General features: G+C 38.0%; 1 pseudogene; it reads right to left on the bottom strand.

The window, feature by feature from the left end:
• Positions 1-5,604: 5,604 nt before the first annotated feature.
• On the bottom strand, positions 5,605-9,458 carry LOC108671822 (annotated as a pseudogene).
• Positions 9,459-13,553: the final 4,095 nt, after the last annotated feature.

Below are 13,553 nucleotides of genomic sequence, written 5' to 3'. Positions count from 1 at the left end.
ACTGGAGCTTTTTCTTTTGGTTCGGCTTCAGAATGACCAGAAATGCGGATTTATATAAAAATAAAACGAGAATAACACGAAATCTACCAGATTTTGTGCATGAATGAAAGCAATAATTTTTTGCTTGCCTCCTCGAAATATTTCAGATACCATTAAATATAAATTGATCCCAGGAACTACCACTGAACTCACGGAGATTGATCAAATTAACTTAAAGTGATGTAAGCGCAGACAGAACGGAGCAAAATTGAAAGAAAATTATACTCTACAGCCACTGGAGAACATCAAATTGACTATTTTGATTTAATTATGATAACTAATATTTAATTATGATAACTAATTATGCAAATGCTCACGAGACGAGCATTCTTTTAGAACTTCCGGCATACAGAGCTTCCGCCTAGAAATTTTTCACCTTAAAGCAGCATGTAGTCTGTTATATTTTCACATAAAAAAATGCTATTAAAATTTAACAAATGTCTCCCCAGCGGTTTCTGAAATAGAATTAGTATCAATAAATTTTTTAATTTTACTCGAAAATTCTTCCATACCTAGAAATTTATTCGTTTGAAGAGGCAAGACGTCTGTTATATAACTCAGGAGTTTCAGTTAAGCCGGTTCTGAAATTGAATTAGTATTCATAACTTTATAAATTAAACTCAATAGTTCTCGGAAGTCTGGAGATTTAAACTCTCTAAAGCAGCAGAAAATCTTATAATTTCACGAGCATCAGTTCGCCTGCTTTTGAAATAGGATTAGTCTTAATACCTTTTTAAATTCAACTTGAAATTTTTCCCAAACCTAGAATTTATTCACTTTAAAGAGACGAAAAGTCTGTTATTATTTCACATTTTTTATATAGCCGTTTTTTAAATAGCCTTAGTATTGATAACTTTTAAAATTCCACTTGAAAATTCTTCCAAACCAAAAAGTTTATTCACTTGATCTGTTCAAATGTTTAAGAGAAAGAAATAATAAACGACTAGCGGTACGAAGAATGATTTAAGTATGGAACGTATGGTGCGAAGCATGATTTAAGTATGCAAGGTATGATTTTGATCGACAAGCGGTGTGTAGTATGATTTAATTAATTAGTAGACTGCTAATGACTGCTATTGCGCACATTCTCTGTAAAGTCAATTCAGCGTCAATTGCCCAATCAACGGTGTCTGGTTCGTTGTACTAGAAAAAAAATCAATTGCGGACAAAAAATTTAAATGATTTTTTTCCGCACATTGCTAGAAGTTAAGTATTTGCATCATCTAATTTAGCGCACTTAGATGAACAACAGATCAATTAACTAAATGTAAATGACATGTTTTTTATGTAAGCTCATTATAACTTATCAAAGTTCAGTCATGGTTTAACTATGGTCTTAGGCCTGCTTGCTAACTAGGGGACTACCATCGTCAGGAAATCAAATCTAATCATGCACGGGGGAAATACTGACGGTAAATACTAAATTTTCATCTGACTGATAAGAATTCGATGTTCCTAAAGCTTTCACAGGAAGCTTCAAATGACGAAAAAATATAGCTGTTCGAAATTGTATTGGCTTCAGCACACTTGACGAATATGTCAGGTCAAACTCACATCAACTTGAATCTCCTCGTCTCCCTAAGCCTGCTTTGAATAACTTTTCTACCTTCTATGTACACTGCAAAAGATGTTGGCAAGCGGTCAGCTGGTCTGGACCAAACCATTTTTGGCTTTTATTTAGAAAAAAATCCGTTATTGACAGTGAGTACAATGGAAAAAAGTCATTTAATAATTAATTTGGAACTATGTTTTCTGAAAGCAAATTTTTAAAACAAATTTCGCTGCAACTTTGCCTACAAAGAACCAATGTTACGACGACGCCAGAAACATCCCCGAAAACTTCAACATTCTGATTGTTTTAAATCCTGTTGTAGTGACTATTGGCATCAGTATTAGAAGTGACATAAATTACGTCATCACATTTGCATATGAGGCTTCGGTAAGAAGCATAATAGAATGAGTGACAGGAACTCGTTGTAAATCAATAAAGTGCAGTAAAGGCTCTTTGCCCTCACAGAGTCTTGAGCGGTTGCGCCGCAAAACCATTTTCTGTGACAGCTCTCTGCTGCGTATCATCTCGTCACATTCACGCCTCGCAATGCATAAACAGCTACAGGTATGGGTTCATGTACAACGTATTCTTGGCCAACGGCGCTTCTTATCAGGCCAACGGTTGTACGTACGTGACTTTGCCGCCTTGCCTCGGTCCCAGTGATTCAACAGCGTAAGCCGGGCCACTATTGGGCGAGACGGCCAATCTCCGCGCTCATAATCGTCTGCCCCGCGCTTAATCGCCAGTGGACCGTCTTTGATTTCTGACGAGATAAAGTGCTTTTCTCTAATTTTTGCATTTTTAGCAGGTATAGCTGCAGTTCGTATGGATCATAATTTTCGATTTTCTGTTTAGTGAAATTTTTCGAAACAAGATTTAATTGACGCAGTTTCCTCGACCTACGGCTATAGCATTCGTTGCTAGACCTAGATACCGATGCCTGTTGTACCCAGTGGAACCCAGTTATTTGGTTCATTTGATCTGTCCTTTTATTTTCATGATCGATTATTTGGTAAAAATGTCGTTATATTTATAAATCTTACCTTATCCTTGCTGATGTATGTTTTGTCTTTGCTTTCCAGCGAGCGCATATCATGAAAAAGCTGTTTATATTAATTCTTGTCCTGCCATGGCGGTGCTTCTGAAAATAATGTTTCCTGAAAGACTATCATGGCAGAAGTCTCTTTACACTCAGAATACTCTATTTAAACCATTTCAACTTCTCGATGGTAATTCTAGTTACATGTTCCACACTGAACTTGGCCTCACGTTACCAATTTATTAACATAAATATTTTTCCGTGCAACTTTGTACTCTCGTGCTGCGAAACCAGGGTTGCAGCTCACCCAGCCACCCGGGCTGGACGTTTTAGTGTTAAAAAACCTGGGTTTTTATATAAACACGTTGAGTTAAAAGTGGGTTTTTAAATACAACTTGAGAATTCATTAAATTGATTTTATGGTTTTGAATTTCACAAACAATAATATTGGAAGGAAGCTGCAAAGGAAATACCTATTAAGCTTTCTTGAACAAAAACAGTCATCTCATTTGTGTACTGCAATACAATGCACTTGCAATACATGCTTTGTGTACTTGCAATACATGCAAGCCTCCATAAAAAGCCAACATTGATTTGAATCCTAAAAAGTCCCTCACAGTATAAAGCTTTATAAATGATACTAGGTCCCCTAACTTGCTCTACAGTCATTTAGGGCCTATCAAAATTATATCAAATGATGACCACCAGAACCCCATCATATCAAACCTTATTTCGCGATTTTATCTAAATTCTTAGCAATTTTAGTCACATCATAGCCAAAGAAATAGATTTCACACAATTTTTTGTGAATATTTTATGTAAGTTCTACCTGAACTAAAAGTTTAATATGAACTTCAACATTTGGTGTTAATTCAATTTTCATTATGTAGTTTCTCAATATGAAACAGAATTAGTCCAAAAAAAATTAGTTTCTCAATAATATTTACACACATTATGCATGTTTGATATTATTTCATGTTTGATATTATTTTTTTTGTTAACTAATTCAAAAGTCTAATAAAAAAGTTTTACAAAAGTTCGGCATTAGTAAAAGCCCACAGTCAAGTGTGTGAATTGAGGGAAGTCAATAGACAATTGTCGGTTTTGTCATATATACAAACCACCTCATAATTAGGCTCTTTAAATAGATTCATATATTAAAATTCTTCACAAAAACTGCTAGTGAAGAACATGTGTATTATTTAAATTTTGCATAATTTAGGTTCCTAGTCAGCAGAACTCTTTAGTAGTTGTAAAAGACAAAATTTTCTCAATAAAAATTTGGGTTTCTAATAAAACCCGGGTCGATTGGACAATTAAAATAAAAAACGTTTTTTGCAACACTGTTTGAAACCCCTGCCTCACTCCCTTTATGTCACCAGTATATATAATGTTGCGTTGTTCCAACTAGCATGATGTTTTGCCTTTTGCTTGGTGGTTGAATTATCTAACGTTACCCACTCATCTCTGTGGTGTTACTGTTTGCTACCTTTTCGGCTATCCCAATCTATACCCATTACCTTCATCTCTTACCCATCGATGTCTAGCAGCCGCGTTATCATTACTAGTCGATGTAACTTAATTTTTTCCTAGGTCTTTGCAAAATTTTTGTTTGCAAAATTTTCAAAAACCAAATTATTGTAACATAAGGAATTATAGCGTGGATTACCATCAATGATTTTGCTTCGTATATTCAAGATAATTCAAGAGCACTCATCCAAAGGTCACATCGTAATTCACTGTCGAAACTGCGCACCAACTGCATGAATCGTATAGATTCTGTTTCTGCCGTTATAGAACGATGTTTTTCAGTCAGAAATTACCGAGATTAATTAACTCGAGAAATTTACTCACTTTCCAACTGCGAAGTGGCTACATCAATAGCATATGTATCAATATAGCCGTTCTAAAATAACTTCTCTAATTTTAAAAGGAATCAGTTAACCTGTTTCAGAATAGAATTTTCGGCAGTACCATCCATGATTCAACACCAAATTTCACCGAAATCAAGAAATTAGTGCAAATTTTAACTATGCAGAGGTTCTATATATGAGTTTCATAGGAAACAATTTATATAACCAAACTAGAAAAAATTATTCAGTCATTGAATTTTTTGTTACAACTTACATGACTCTACAACAGGTGTAAGTATTTGATTTACAGACCTTCTGAACTAAACCTGAGCATATGCTATAACAGTAATGAAGCGACCATGCGTGCTTTGTTAAATGTATTTAGTAATTTATGTGGCAATTTATAATCATTCCATTTTCAGTGACCATTATATCAACGCTCCTGTATACATGCTCACCGCCAAATAACACGTTGAACCAAATAACGTTAACAGCGCACCAGACTCGTCCATGCGAAATTATTTGCCCTAAACAGATAGATGAGGCGTCTAGGACTACCCGTCTTTAAACCACAGGATTAGATTAATCTCGCATTATAAAAACAATGAAAACCATTAATCTCGCATTATAAAAACAATGAAATCCATTAGAGCCTATGACATAAAAAATAGTAAAGCGCTTTTGAACAGCTAAAATGCACACGTAAAACAGTTGCGAACAAAGTTAAACAGGAACAAATTGTATAACACCTGTTAGTGGAATTCCTAACTATCGCTACCTGTGTGTCCGTCAAGACTTTTTTGACGTTCCCTGAGAACGAGGCATGAAACGTCAAGAATTTAATGAAATTATAGAACAGAATTGCACACAGCTAAGGTGCTGACACTATTGTTACAGTATCAATGTTGGAGATATATGAGTGCCAACGTGTCACACAGAAACTAAAAGAAATAGCTCTCAACTTTAATTACTCATAACAAGATGTGCATCGAAAAAAGACGAATATCTGACATAACTGAAAGCAAGAAGTTCTCTGCTGTTAAAGAACATAGAGTGAAAGATAGAAGAGCTGCATTTTGTCATCATGACAGCCACTCGCTAAGACTAGAACAGCTCGATATTTCAGGCTTCAGCTACCTTCACAATTTCAATACATTTCTAGGAAACAATATTTTGCATGTAATCATCAGGTAAAAAGACTATAACCGACTACACAAGAGGGTAGGACGCAGCAGTAGCTACACCGCACATGTTGCCGGCATTGCGCGCTAGTTTCAGGTATCCCTTTTCTCCCCAAGACTCGCCCCACGAGTTCTTCACGAGCCAAAAGTCTTGGCCGTTTTCTGTTCCGTAGCCCACAACCAGCACGGCGTGGTCCAGCCTTTTGCTGGAGCATAGCTTATTGATGTAGATACCTGCAAATTTGGACACAAATTAAAAAAATAAATACGAAAATGGGTAATGCAACAGACATACTGGCCCATCAGTCAGCAGCAGCTGGCGAGGAAAGTTTTATTTTGTCAGTAACGAGCAAATGTGCTGGTAACTGTTTGTACCTTGGAGCTCGTTTCGTAAACGTCGGTGCTTTGCAGCTTGATAAGTAATATTATCAAACATTTATGGGAAGATTTGAAACTTGCAAGCGTGAGCATTCAGCGTATATGGACACAATTAAAGGCAACAAATCGAAACGGAACAATTTTACCTCATTAATACAACAAATAGAAATTAGGAGCTAGCCTGGGTAAACGAGATCTCAAAAGAGACAAATTCGAACTTCCGCGACTAAATGGTGATCCTGGAAAGGTGACTACTTATTGCAGAGATAATATAAGTGTATTCTTGCCTGATTTATAAAAATTGAAGTCAGTGCTGGATGCGTCAATAGCAACAGACACAGGACCGACGGTGGCCACGGCTGCCTTCAGCGCATCCTCGTTGTCGCTCTCAATGTCCACGAAGCCTGTGTCGTCGGCGCCGATAGCATTCTTTCTGAACTCGCATTTGTCATCCTGTTCATCAAATTCGTTATGTCATAGTTTTTACTTCAAGAGTCCTAACAGCATGACACATATATTGCCAATGTTTCATGATTGATTTCGTAGTAACTCTAACAGGAACATTTTGAATATTGGAGTCAAATCCAGTAGTCACTCATTAATCTCTGTGAGGGATTACGTACCAGCCCTCGGCCACGTTAGGAGAAATCTGCGATGTAAAATTTTCGTCTTATATTACTTATTTAAGCAATTATTTTAAAAATGTTTGGTACGTTTTCATTGTTGGCTGTTTAAATCTACTGGTCAACTGCCTCAGAAATCAGCGAGCCATTTCGCGAGCCAAGAATCATTCGTAATGGTCCGTAAATGATTCTTTTCATTAATACGAGGGTCATCCGGAAAGTAGTGCACGTTTGGGAATTGAACAAAAGGAAGTAAGTATTAGCAAATGTAAACATGTTTATTGAAAAGAACATGTATTACACTACTTCTCTACATAATCTCTGGAAATTTTTAAGCATATGTCGTATCGTGTCACGAGTTTTTGTATAAATGTGTCGTTATGCCTCCGCCGCCAGTGTTTCTGGGATCGGCAAGTGTACTGCTCATCGATTTCATGACTCGGGGAGACACAATCAATGCCAATGCAATTGTGCAACAATAAAAAGAACACGTGACTGCGTATCTCAATACACTGGCGGCGGAGTAATATGACACTGGTATACAAAAAATCGTGACACGATACGACAAATGCTTAAATTTGTCCGGAGATTATGTAGAGAAGTAGTGTAATACATGTTCTTTTCAATAAACATGTTTACATTTGTTAATATTTACTTCCTTATGTTCAATTACCAAACGGGTACTACTTTCCAAATGACTCTCGTATCTCTTGAAAACTTGCAAAGAAGCGAAGCCGCGGTAATTGGAGCGCGATTTTTAGTGTATGTCAGTCGCCTAAATGATTTACAGTTTGATGATGATAGCGGCGTCGACCTCTTCAAGCAATCAAATAGAATAAACGGCCGGCAACGACTCACCTCGGCTGTGTACGGATATGCTTCCTCGGTATCAATGCCGCCGTTATCTTTTATGTACTGGAAAGCGTAGTCCATGAGGCCGCCATAGCAGCCCAAGTTACCGTAGGCGCCCGAGCAAGCCACCAGGTTCTGTTCTGACAGACTCACCAGGTGGCCCGTCTTGCGGTAGTGCTGGCCTTCCAATGATCCCGTCTAGTATCAGAAGAGAAAAACGTGCAATTATCGTACTTAGTAAACATACAATTCGTTAATTAAACGTGAATACGCCTTTTAAGCTTAGATACTTAAGAAAATTTTATGTCACTCAATGGGTTACTCTATCCCAAAAATGTCTACTAATCGTCTTCTTTCATCATTAAATGAATTACGATTATATCCTAGAGGATATTCGAACCAACATGTTTTCTATCCGAAAATTTCACCCAAAAATTATGAGCCTGAATAACTATGAATGGGAAGAGAATATCTTTTTGAAACTTGAAGTCTAATTAGCCTCAACTTAGTTGAGAGACATCCTAGAATGGGACAGAATCTCGTAAACCCACAAATATTTCGATCTCATACAATCGGAAATGTCATGCATCTTCGGAGACACAAAAAAATATAACTCAGTGAGTCAGTACTCACAGCAGTGAGTGACAGAGAGCGCATTTTCTCGTCGACGAAAACTTGAGGTCACGGACAGACGGACAGACAGACAGACGGACATGGCGAGCACAATAGTGCATTTTTTCCATAATTGAGAAAATGCGCTAAAAATGTCTGTAATGGAATCTTTACTTCGAAAATTGGAATCGGTAGCAGAAGAAATGATCATGTCACTATTACTTTCATCAGAAAAAGTTAACGTTTCTTATGTGGTTTGACACAAGGCGGAAAAATGTCACATCCATTAAAAGTTGAAAATATGGTATTGACAGATGAAAACTTTTTCAACAAATTCATCAATTTTCAGTTGAAATTAGTTTATATTTTAAGTAGAATGACGTACCGCGGAGAAAGCCCAGCACGAGCCACATTGGCCCTGGTCCTTGACGGGAGTGACCGCCCCCTTGACGCGCCAGTCTGGGCATCTGGGAGCGTCACGTCGCTGTCGGGCGCCACGAAGCGCGATGCCTCATAGCTTCTGTTCATGCTATTGCCTCGATAGCCGTTCATCGTGTTCACAAACTCGTTATGCAGCTGTAAACACATGCATTGTAAGTTAAAAATTAAAGTTTTGCTCTAATTTTAAGATCATAACCTTTGACGTCAGTTGTTAAAGAAAGTGCTGTGTTTGAAGGCTGTAACTTGGTGAAATGGCTTGTTCAACTCAACGTAGAAGTTCGACATTGCATAATGCAGTATTTCAAGCATAGAGGGTAATTGAGCTGAAATGACGCGTTTAACTGAGATAAAAACAGGTAAATTGCTATTATTTATGCGTAATTTTGCATCAAACAGTTCGAACATACGATCATATCGCAGAGGTAATATTATATCATAATAATCTCATTCCCAAGTACGTTACAGACACGGTGATTGATGTGAGTTATCAAAGCGTCATAAAACTGAGCTTTCTCAACGGACATTAGATAATCATCCTAAGAAGTCGTCCATCCTGCATTTATGAAAAATTTTCTGAAAGGTAATTAACTTTTACAAGGTGATTGTTCAATAGAGGCTAACTTTTTTGCCGTTATATAACTTGATAATTCTTTTTACCAGCATCATCGTTTTCAACATTGAAGGCGAGAACATTTGTTATCAAATGCAAACCTCATGCATACAAATAAATGAACTCACCATATCTCCAAAGCGATTCATCTTCAAGTCGTATGTGCGCTATCCTTTGTTGTACAGTTGGTTGTGCCTGGCAATCTTTTGCTTGTTCTCGGCGAAGACTTTGAGGCGGAAGGCATCTTCCACGTGGTCATACTCCTTGTTGTAGGCGATCTGGAACAAGAATAAAGTCACGATTGTAAACAAATTTATCGCTTACATTTCTAACTGAAATTATTTGCGCAAATCGATTTTTAGTCGAAATTTCAGAGGCAATACGATGCAACGGTAACGCGCCGACGGCGTAAAAGAAATTTCTTTGACTCAGCTCTAATGCCACGAAACAAATATAATATATGACATGAATAAACAGTAAAATTATACGAGTAAAATGCTTGTTTCAATGAAGTATTTCCAACCATGCATAATTTTAACTTGTTACGAATAGTTAGTATTTAGTTACTTGTTTACTAACTTTTACTACTGATTTCATGTTTTTACACTACACTATTCAAAATTATAAAGCGTCAACAGTTTAGTGAATCTGGTCCGTGTATTGAGAGTCATGTTGAAATCTAATCTTCGCTTCATTATTCAAACAGCAGACTCTAAAATTTTGCTTGAATAAAATGATTGAAGAGATATATTGATTGCTGCAAAAGTCTACCCAAGGACACGTATTTACTTCTGATCGAATAATCAGTGTGACTGTTGTTGAAAACTATGTTAAAACTTGATGGAAGATTGATTGTATGCAATTAAAATTACAGCACGCCAAACACATATGCGGCAGCCCAATCGATCCCAAATGATCCTGAAAAATATAATATTATTTTCAATGTTTTACATATGGATGTGAATAAATCAAAGCCCATCGATGAGTCTTATCAAGAATTTCAGTTACATTAGTCTATATAAATTTCACTCGTTGAACCAGCGTTTATCTTCTGTCAGTAATACTCTCATTATCATGTGAACTTCTGGAATGAATAAATTGACGAAAAAAATGATGATTTCATCACTTGGTCGACGTAAAATTGCGATCCTTCAATAAAAAATAACGGAAAATTTAAGCAGAAAATAAATTTGCAGAACAATATTCTCCGTGTCACCAAAACAGCGAATCAATTAAAAAAGGCATGTTATGGGCTATGTTGTTTCCAGAGTAATAAAAATAAGTTTTCTCTGTACCCTCTTTTCCGTTTTCAAGAAGTTGTTTTTTTAACATTCCAATTGTTATCTAGGAAAGTCTGTAGATTACCAAGAAAGAAAGGCTACATTGAAATCCAACACTTCCACCCGATGGTGCGGCAGTACCTGGTGAAAAGAAATCAGGGGAATCAAGCTCTGGAAACACATTTACAATCTGTCACCATATTGCAGCTCAGCAAATATTGACCAAGATGACAGAGGGCAGCAGTACGGTTCCTCACTAAGGCGTCATCAACGCCCAGAGCTGAGGTCAGCTAACTGAGAGGCGAGAGGCCTTCCAGTCCAGAGCGGAAACCCTTTCGTGGGTCGTTTATGGTCTACGTTTAGTACTTTAAAGATGGCTGATTGTGACTTGAACGTAGCATACTTGACAGTGACTTGAATTATATAGTTGAATCTGGCCAAAGTTCAACGTTGACTGCATGCCCCCAGACGTGAACGTGACTCAAAGCATTCAATTAAGAGTGGAAGCGATCCATGCTACATAAAGGCAATCATGATTTCAATCTTCACCGGTAGGTCTCCTTAGCTGTTTTTAGCACCTCCGCTGACCAATGGCGTGCCCATTCTTAAACAAAGAAAGATTTTATTTAAATCCACTCCTACAGTATAAAATTGTAGAATGGTTGTATGAATGTGCCATAATTGTTTTCCTGTCTGCCTCCTCATTACCATGGATAACATTGTGGTCTCGTATACAGCGAGGCACCACCTTTTCAAGAACCTTGACCAGCATCAACCAACTTTCGTATCTCTAAGGTAATGGTGCGATATGAGCATCGAGATATTTTGTGAATGGAATTAAATTGAAACAGGCTCGTCTTTCAGAGATTCATTATCAGTGGCCAGCTGCAGCCCCAGCCATTATCAGCCCCAGCATTAATTTGGCGGTCACCTTTCTTTTCCAGTAACCCATAACGTTCGATATGACGTGTCGCAGGATGATTAAAATTTATGTTTATCCACATTTATCAACCATACCGCAAACGGTTTCTGAAAACAAAATGAAAGAACAAATGTATAACAAGAATGCTGAACTAGTGATTCAACTTTACAATAATTCAAAATAAGCATTCAAATTTCCAATTAATAGATCCTTACCAAACAGTTCGGGCACCATGCCGTCGCACCAGTCGCAAGCCATGAATAACACAAAACGATCTTTTAATCCGAACTTGCCTACTTCTTTAGAGTAATTTTCAGTAAACGGTACTGAATAAAGACAAACTAAAATGTGTGGTTGCACCTTGTGTGTGGCAAACTATTCAGCTCCAAGAGCAGTATGTTTCCGTCGAAGCAACAAGCCTGTTGCCGACTGTTGCACTTGGTCTTGGTTCACACCGTATATACTCCCGGCCAAGCGCCAGTCACGGTCCAGTTCATTGATCTCTAATGCATTGCTACAGGAGCATTCACACCAGCCGTGCAAGGCACCTGCCATGCTAGGCATGGTCCAGCCACGATCATAGCAAAAGATATTTTGACCGGGACGTGACTGCAGCGTTGCCCACTTTTTTATTTGCCGGGTATACCAGATTACCAGCTCAACAAATCGGATTTTAGCAAATATACTTGGCACGTGCCTAGCAGTTTGGTGTGAATCAAACCTAAGAGTCCGGTAGAAACTGTCTCATCTGCAGACTTTGAGCCATCCTTGTAGATCTATTGATGTTCTGGCTGGCGCTGCAGCTAAAATTCAGTAAAGCAATACTGAATAGATTGATGTTGCACATTGTTCCAGGAATTATCTTGAAGGTTGAGATGAATACTGGAAGTAAGACCCGCTTGAGGTGAAATATGGATCTTAAGAAGGAAGTAGTAGCACGGCATGGGAGTGAATGACCCAGCTTGCAGATCGAGGCTTTCCCGAGCTCTGGTGATGAAGGTGTGTCACTAAAACTCCCCAGTCAGAGAATCCTAACTTGGATGTTACATGCCATGGTTACCTGCCAGCATGTACTGATATCAGATACCACACTTAATGAACAGATACAAAAATCAAAGTTGCAGAGGTGCAATGAAGCTGTCAAAGTTCAGATATGTATACATTGTCGTGGTACGTCGGGCTCCGTGGATCTACAAAAGAGCAGGTTTTTGAACAGCTGCAAGATGGTTCATTAAAGACTTCTAGATATCCCATAAAATTGTGGAGCCACTCTCAATCTTTTTTCTTATTATGACGTCACTCGTCACTCGTCAGATTAAGCGTACTATTTTCCAAATATCCTCATCTTCATGTTCTCAAATCTTCTACTTATTCCTGAGTGCATAGGACAAGCGTGTAGAAAATACCGTAAAACAACCTTCTTTGTCAAACCGAAGAAACCCCAGCAGATGGCCGTGTGTGAAGGTTCCAGCTGCAATACTTTTTTTGTCATACCAAAGAAACCCCAGCAGATGGCCGTGTGTGAAGGTTCCAGCCGCAATACTTTTTTGTCATACCAAAGAAACCCCTGCAGATGGCCGTGTGTGAAGGTTCCAGCTGCAATACTTTTTTGTCATACCAAAGAAACCCCTTGGTGTGTTGTAGGCGCTAAATTAGCCGTTCCACCTGCATGTTTTTCAAGGTATACTAAAATATAGATATTATTATACTGCCTAATTGTCACACCCCAGGGAGCTATTCACCCGTGAGCTATTCACCCCAGATATTCACCCCTGAGCGCCATTCACCCCAGATATTCACCCCAGGGAGCTATTCACCCCAGATATTCACCCCAGATATTCACCCCAGGGAGCCATTCACCCCAGATATTCACCCCAGCCATTCGTAACCTCAATGCCAGTCAAGTGGCTACAACACTTATGCCGCAGACCTTCTATAGATAAGATTCATTTCATTAGAAAAATGATTCACAAGTTTTTTTAACAATTCACGCGCTAAATAAGTGTATGTGTTTCTATTTAACTCGCTACGGGTTTGCACAAAGCTTGCTCTTGCCACTAGCAATGCTAGTGTAACGATCTTTCGTGCCGAATTTCAGTAATATATTCAGATTCAAAGACCATTTATATTAATTGGTGCTACCAAATTCGAATAAACCAAAGCAACCTAGA

This window comes from Hyalella azteca, unplaced genomic scaffold (genome assembly GCF_000764305.2).
Source record: "Hyalella azteca isolate HAZT.00-mixed unplaced genomic scaffold, Hazt_2.0.2 contig4194, whole genome shotgun sequence".
NCBI lineage: Eukaryota > Metazoa > Arthropoda > Malacostraca > Amphipoda > Hyalellidae > Hyalella > Hyalella azteca.
Note: the sequence above shows the minus strand (reverse complement) of the source record. Positions and strands in the feature narration are given on the sequence as shown.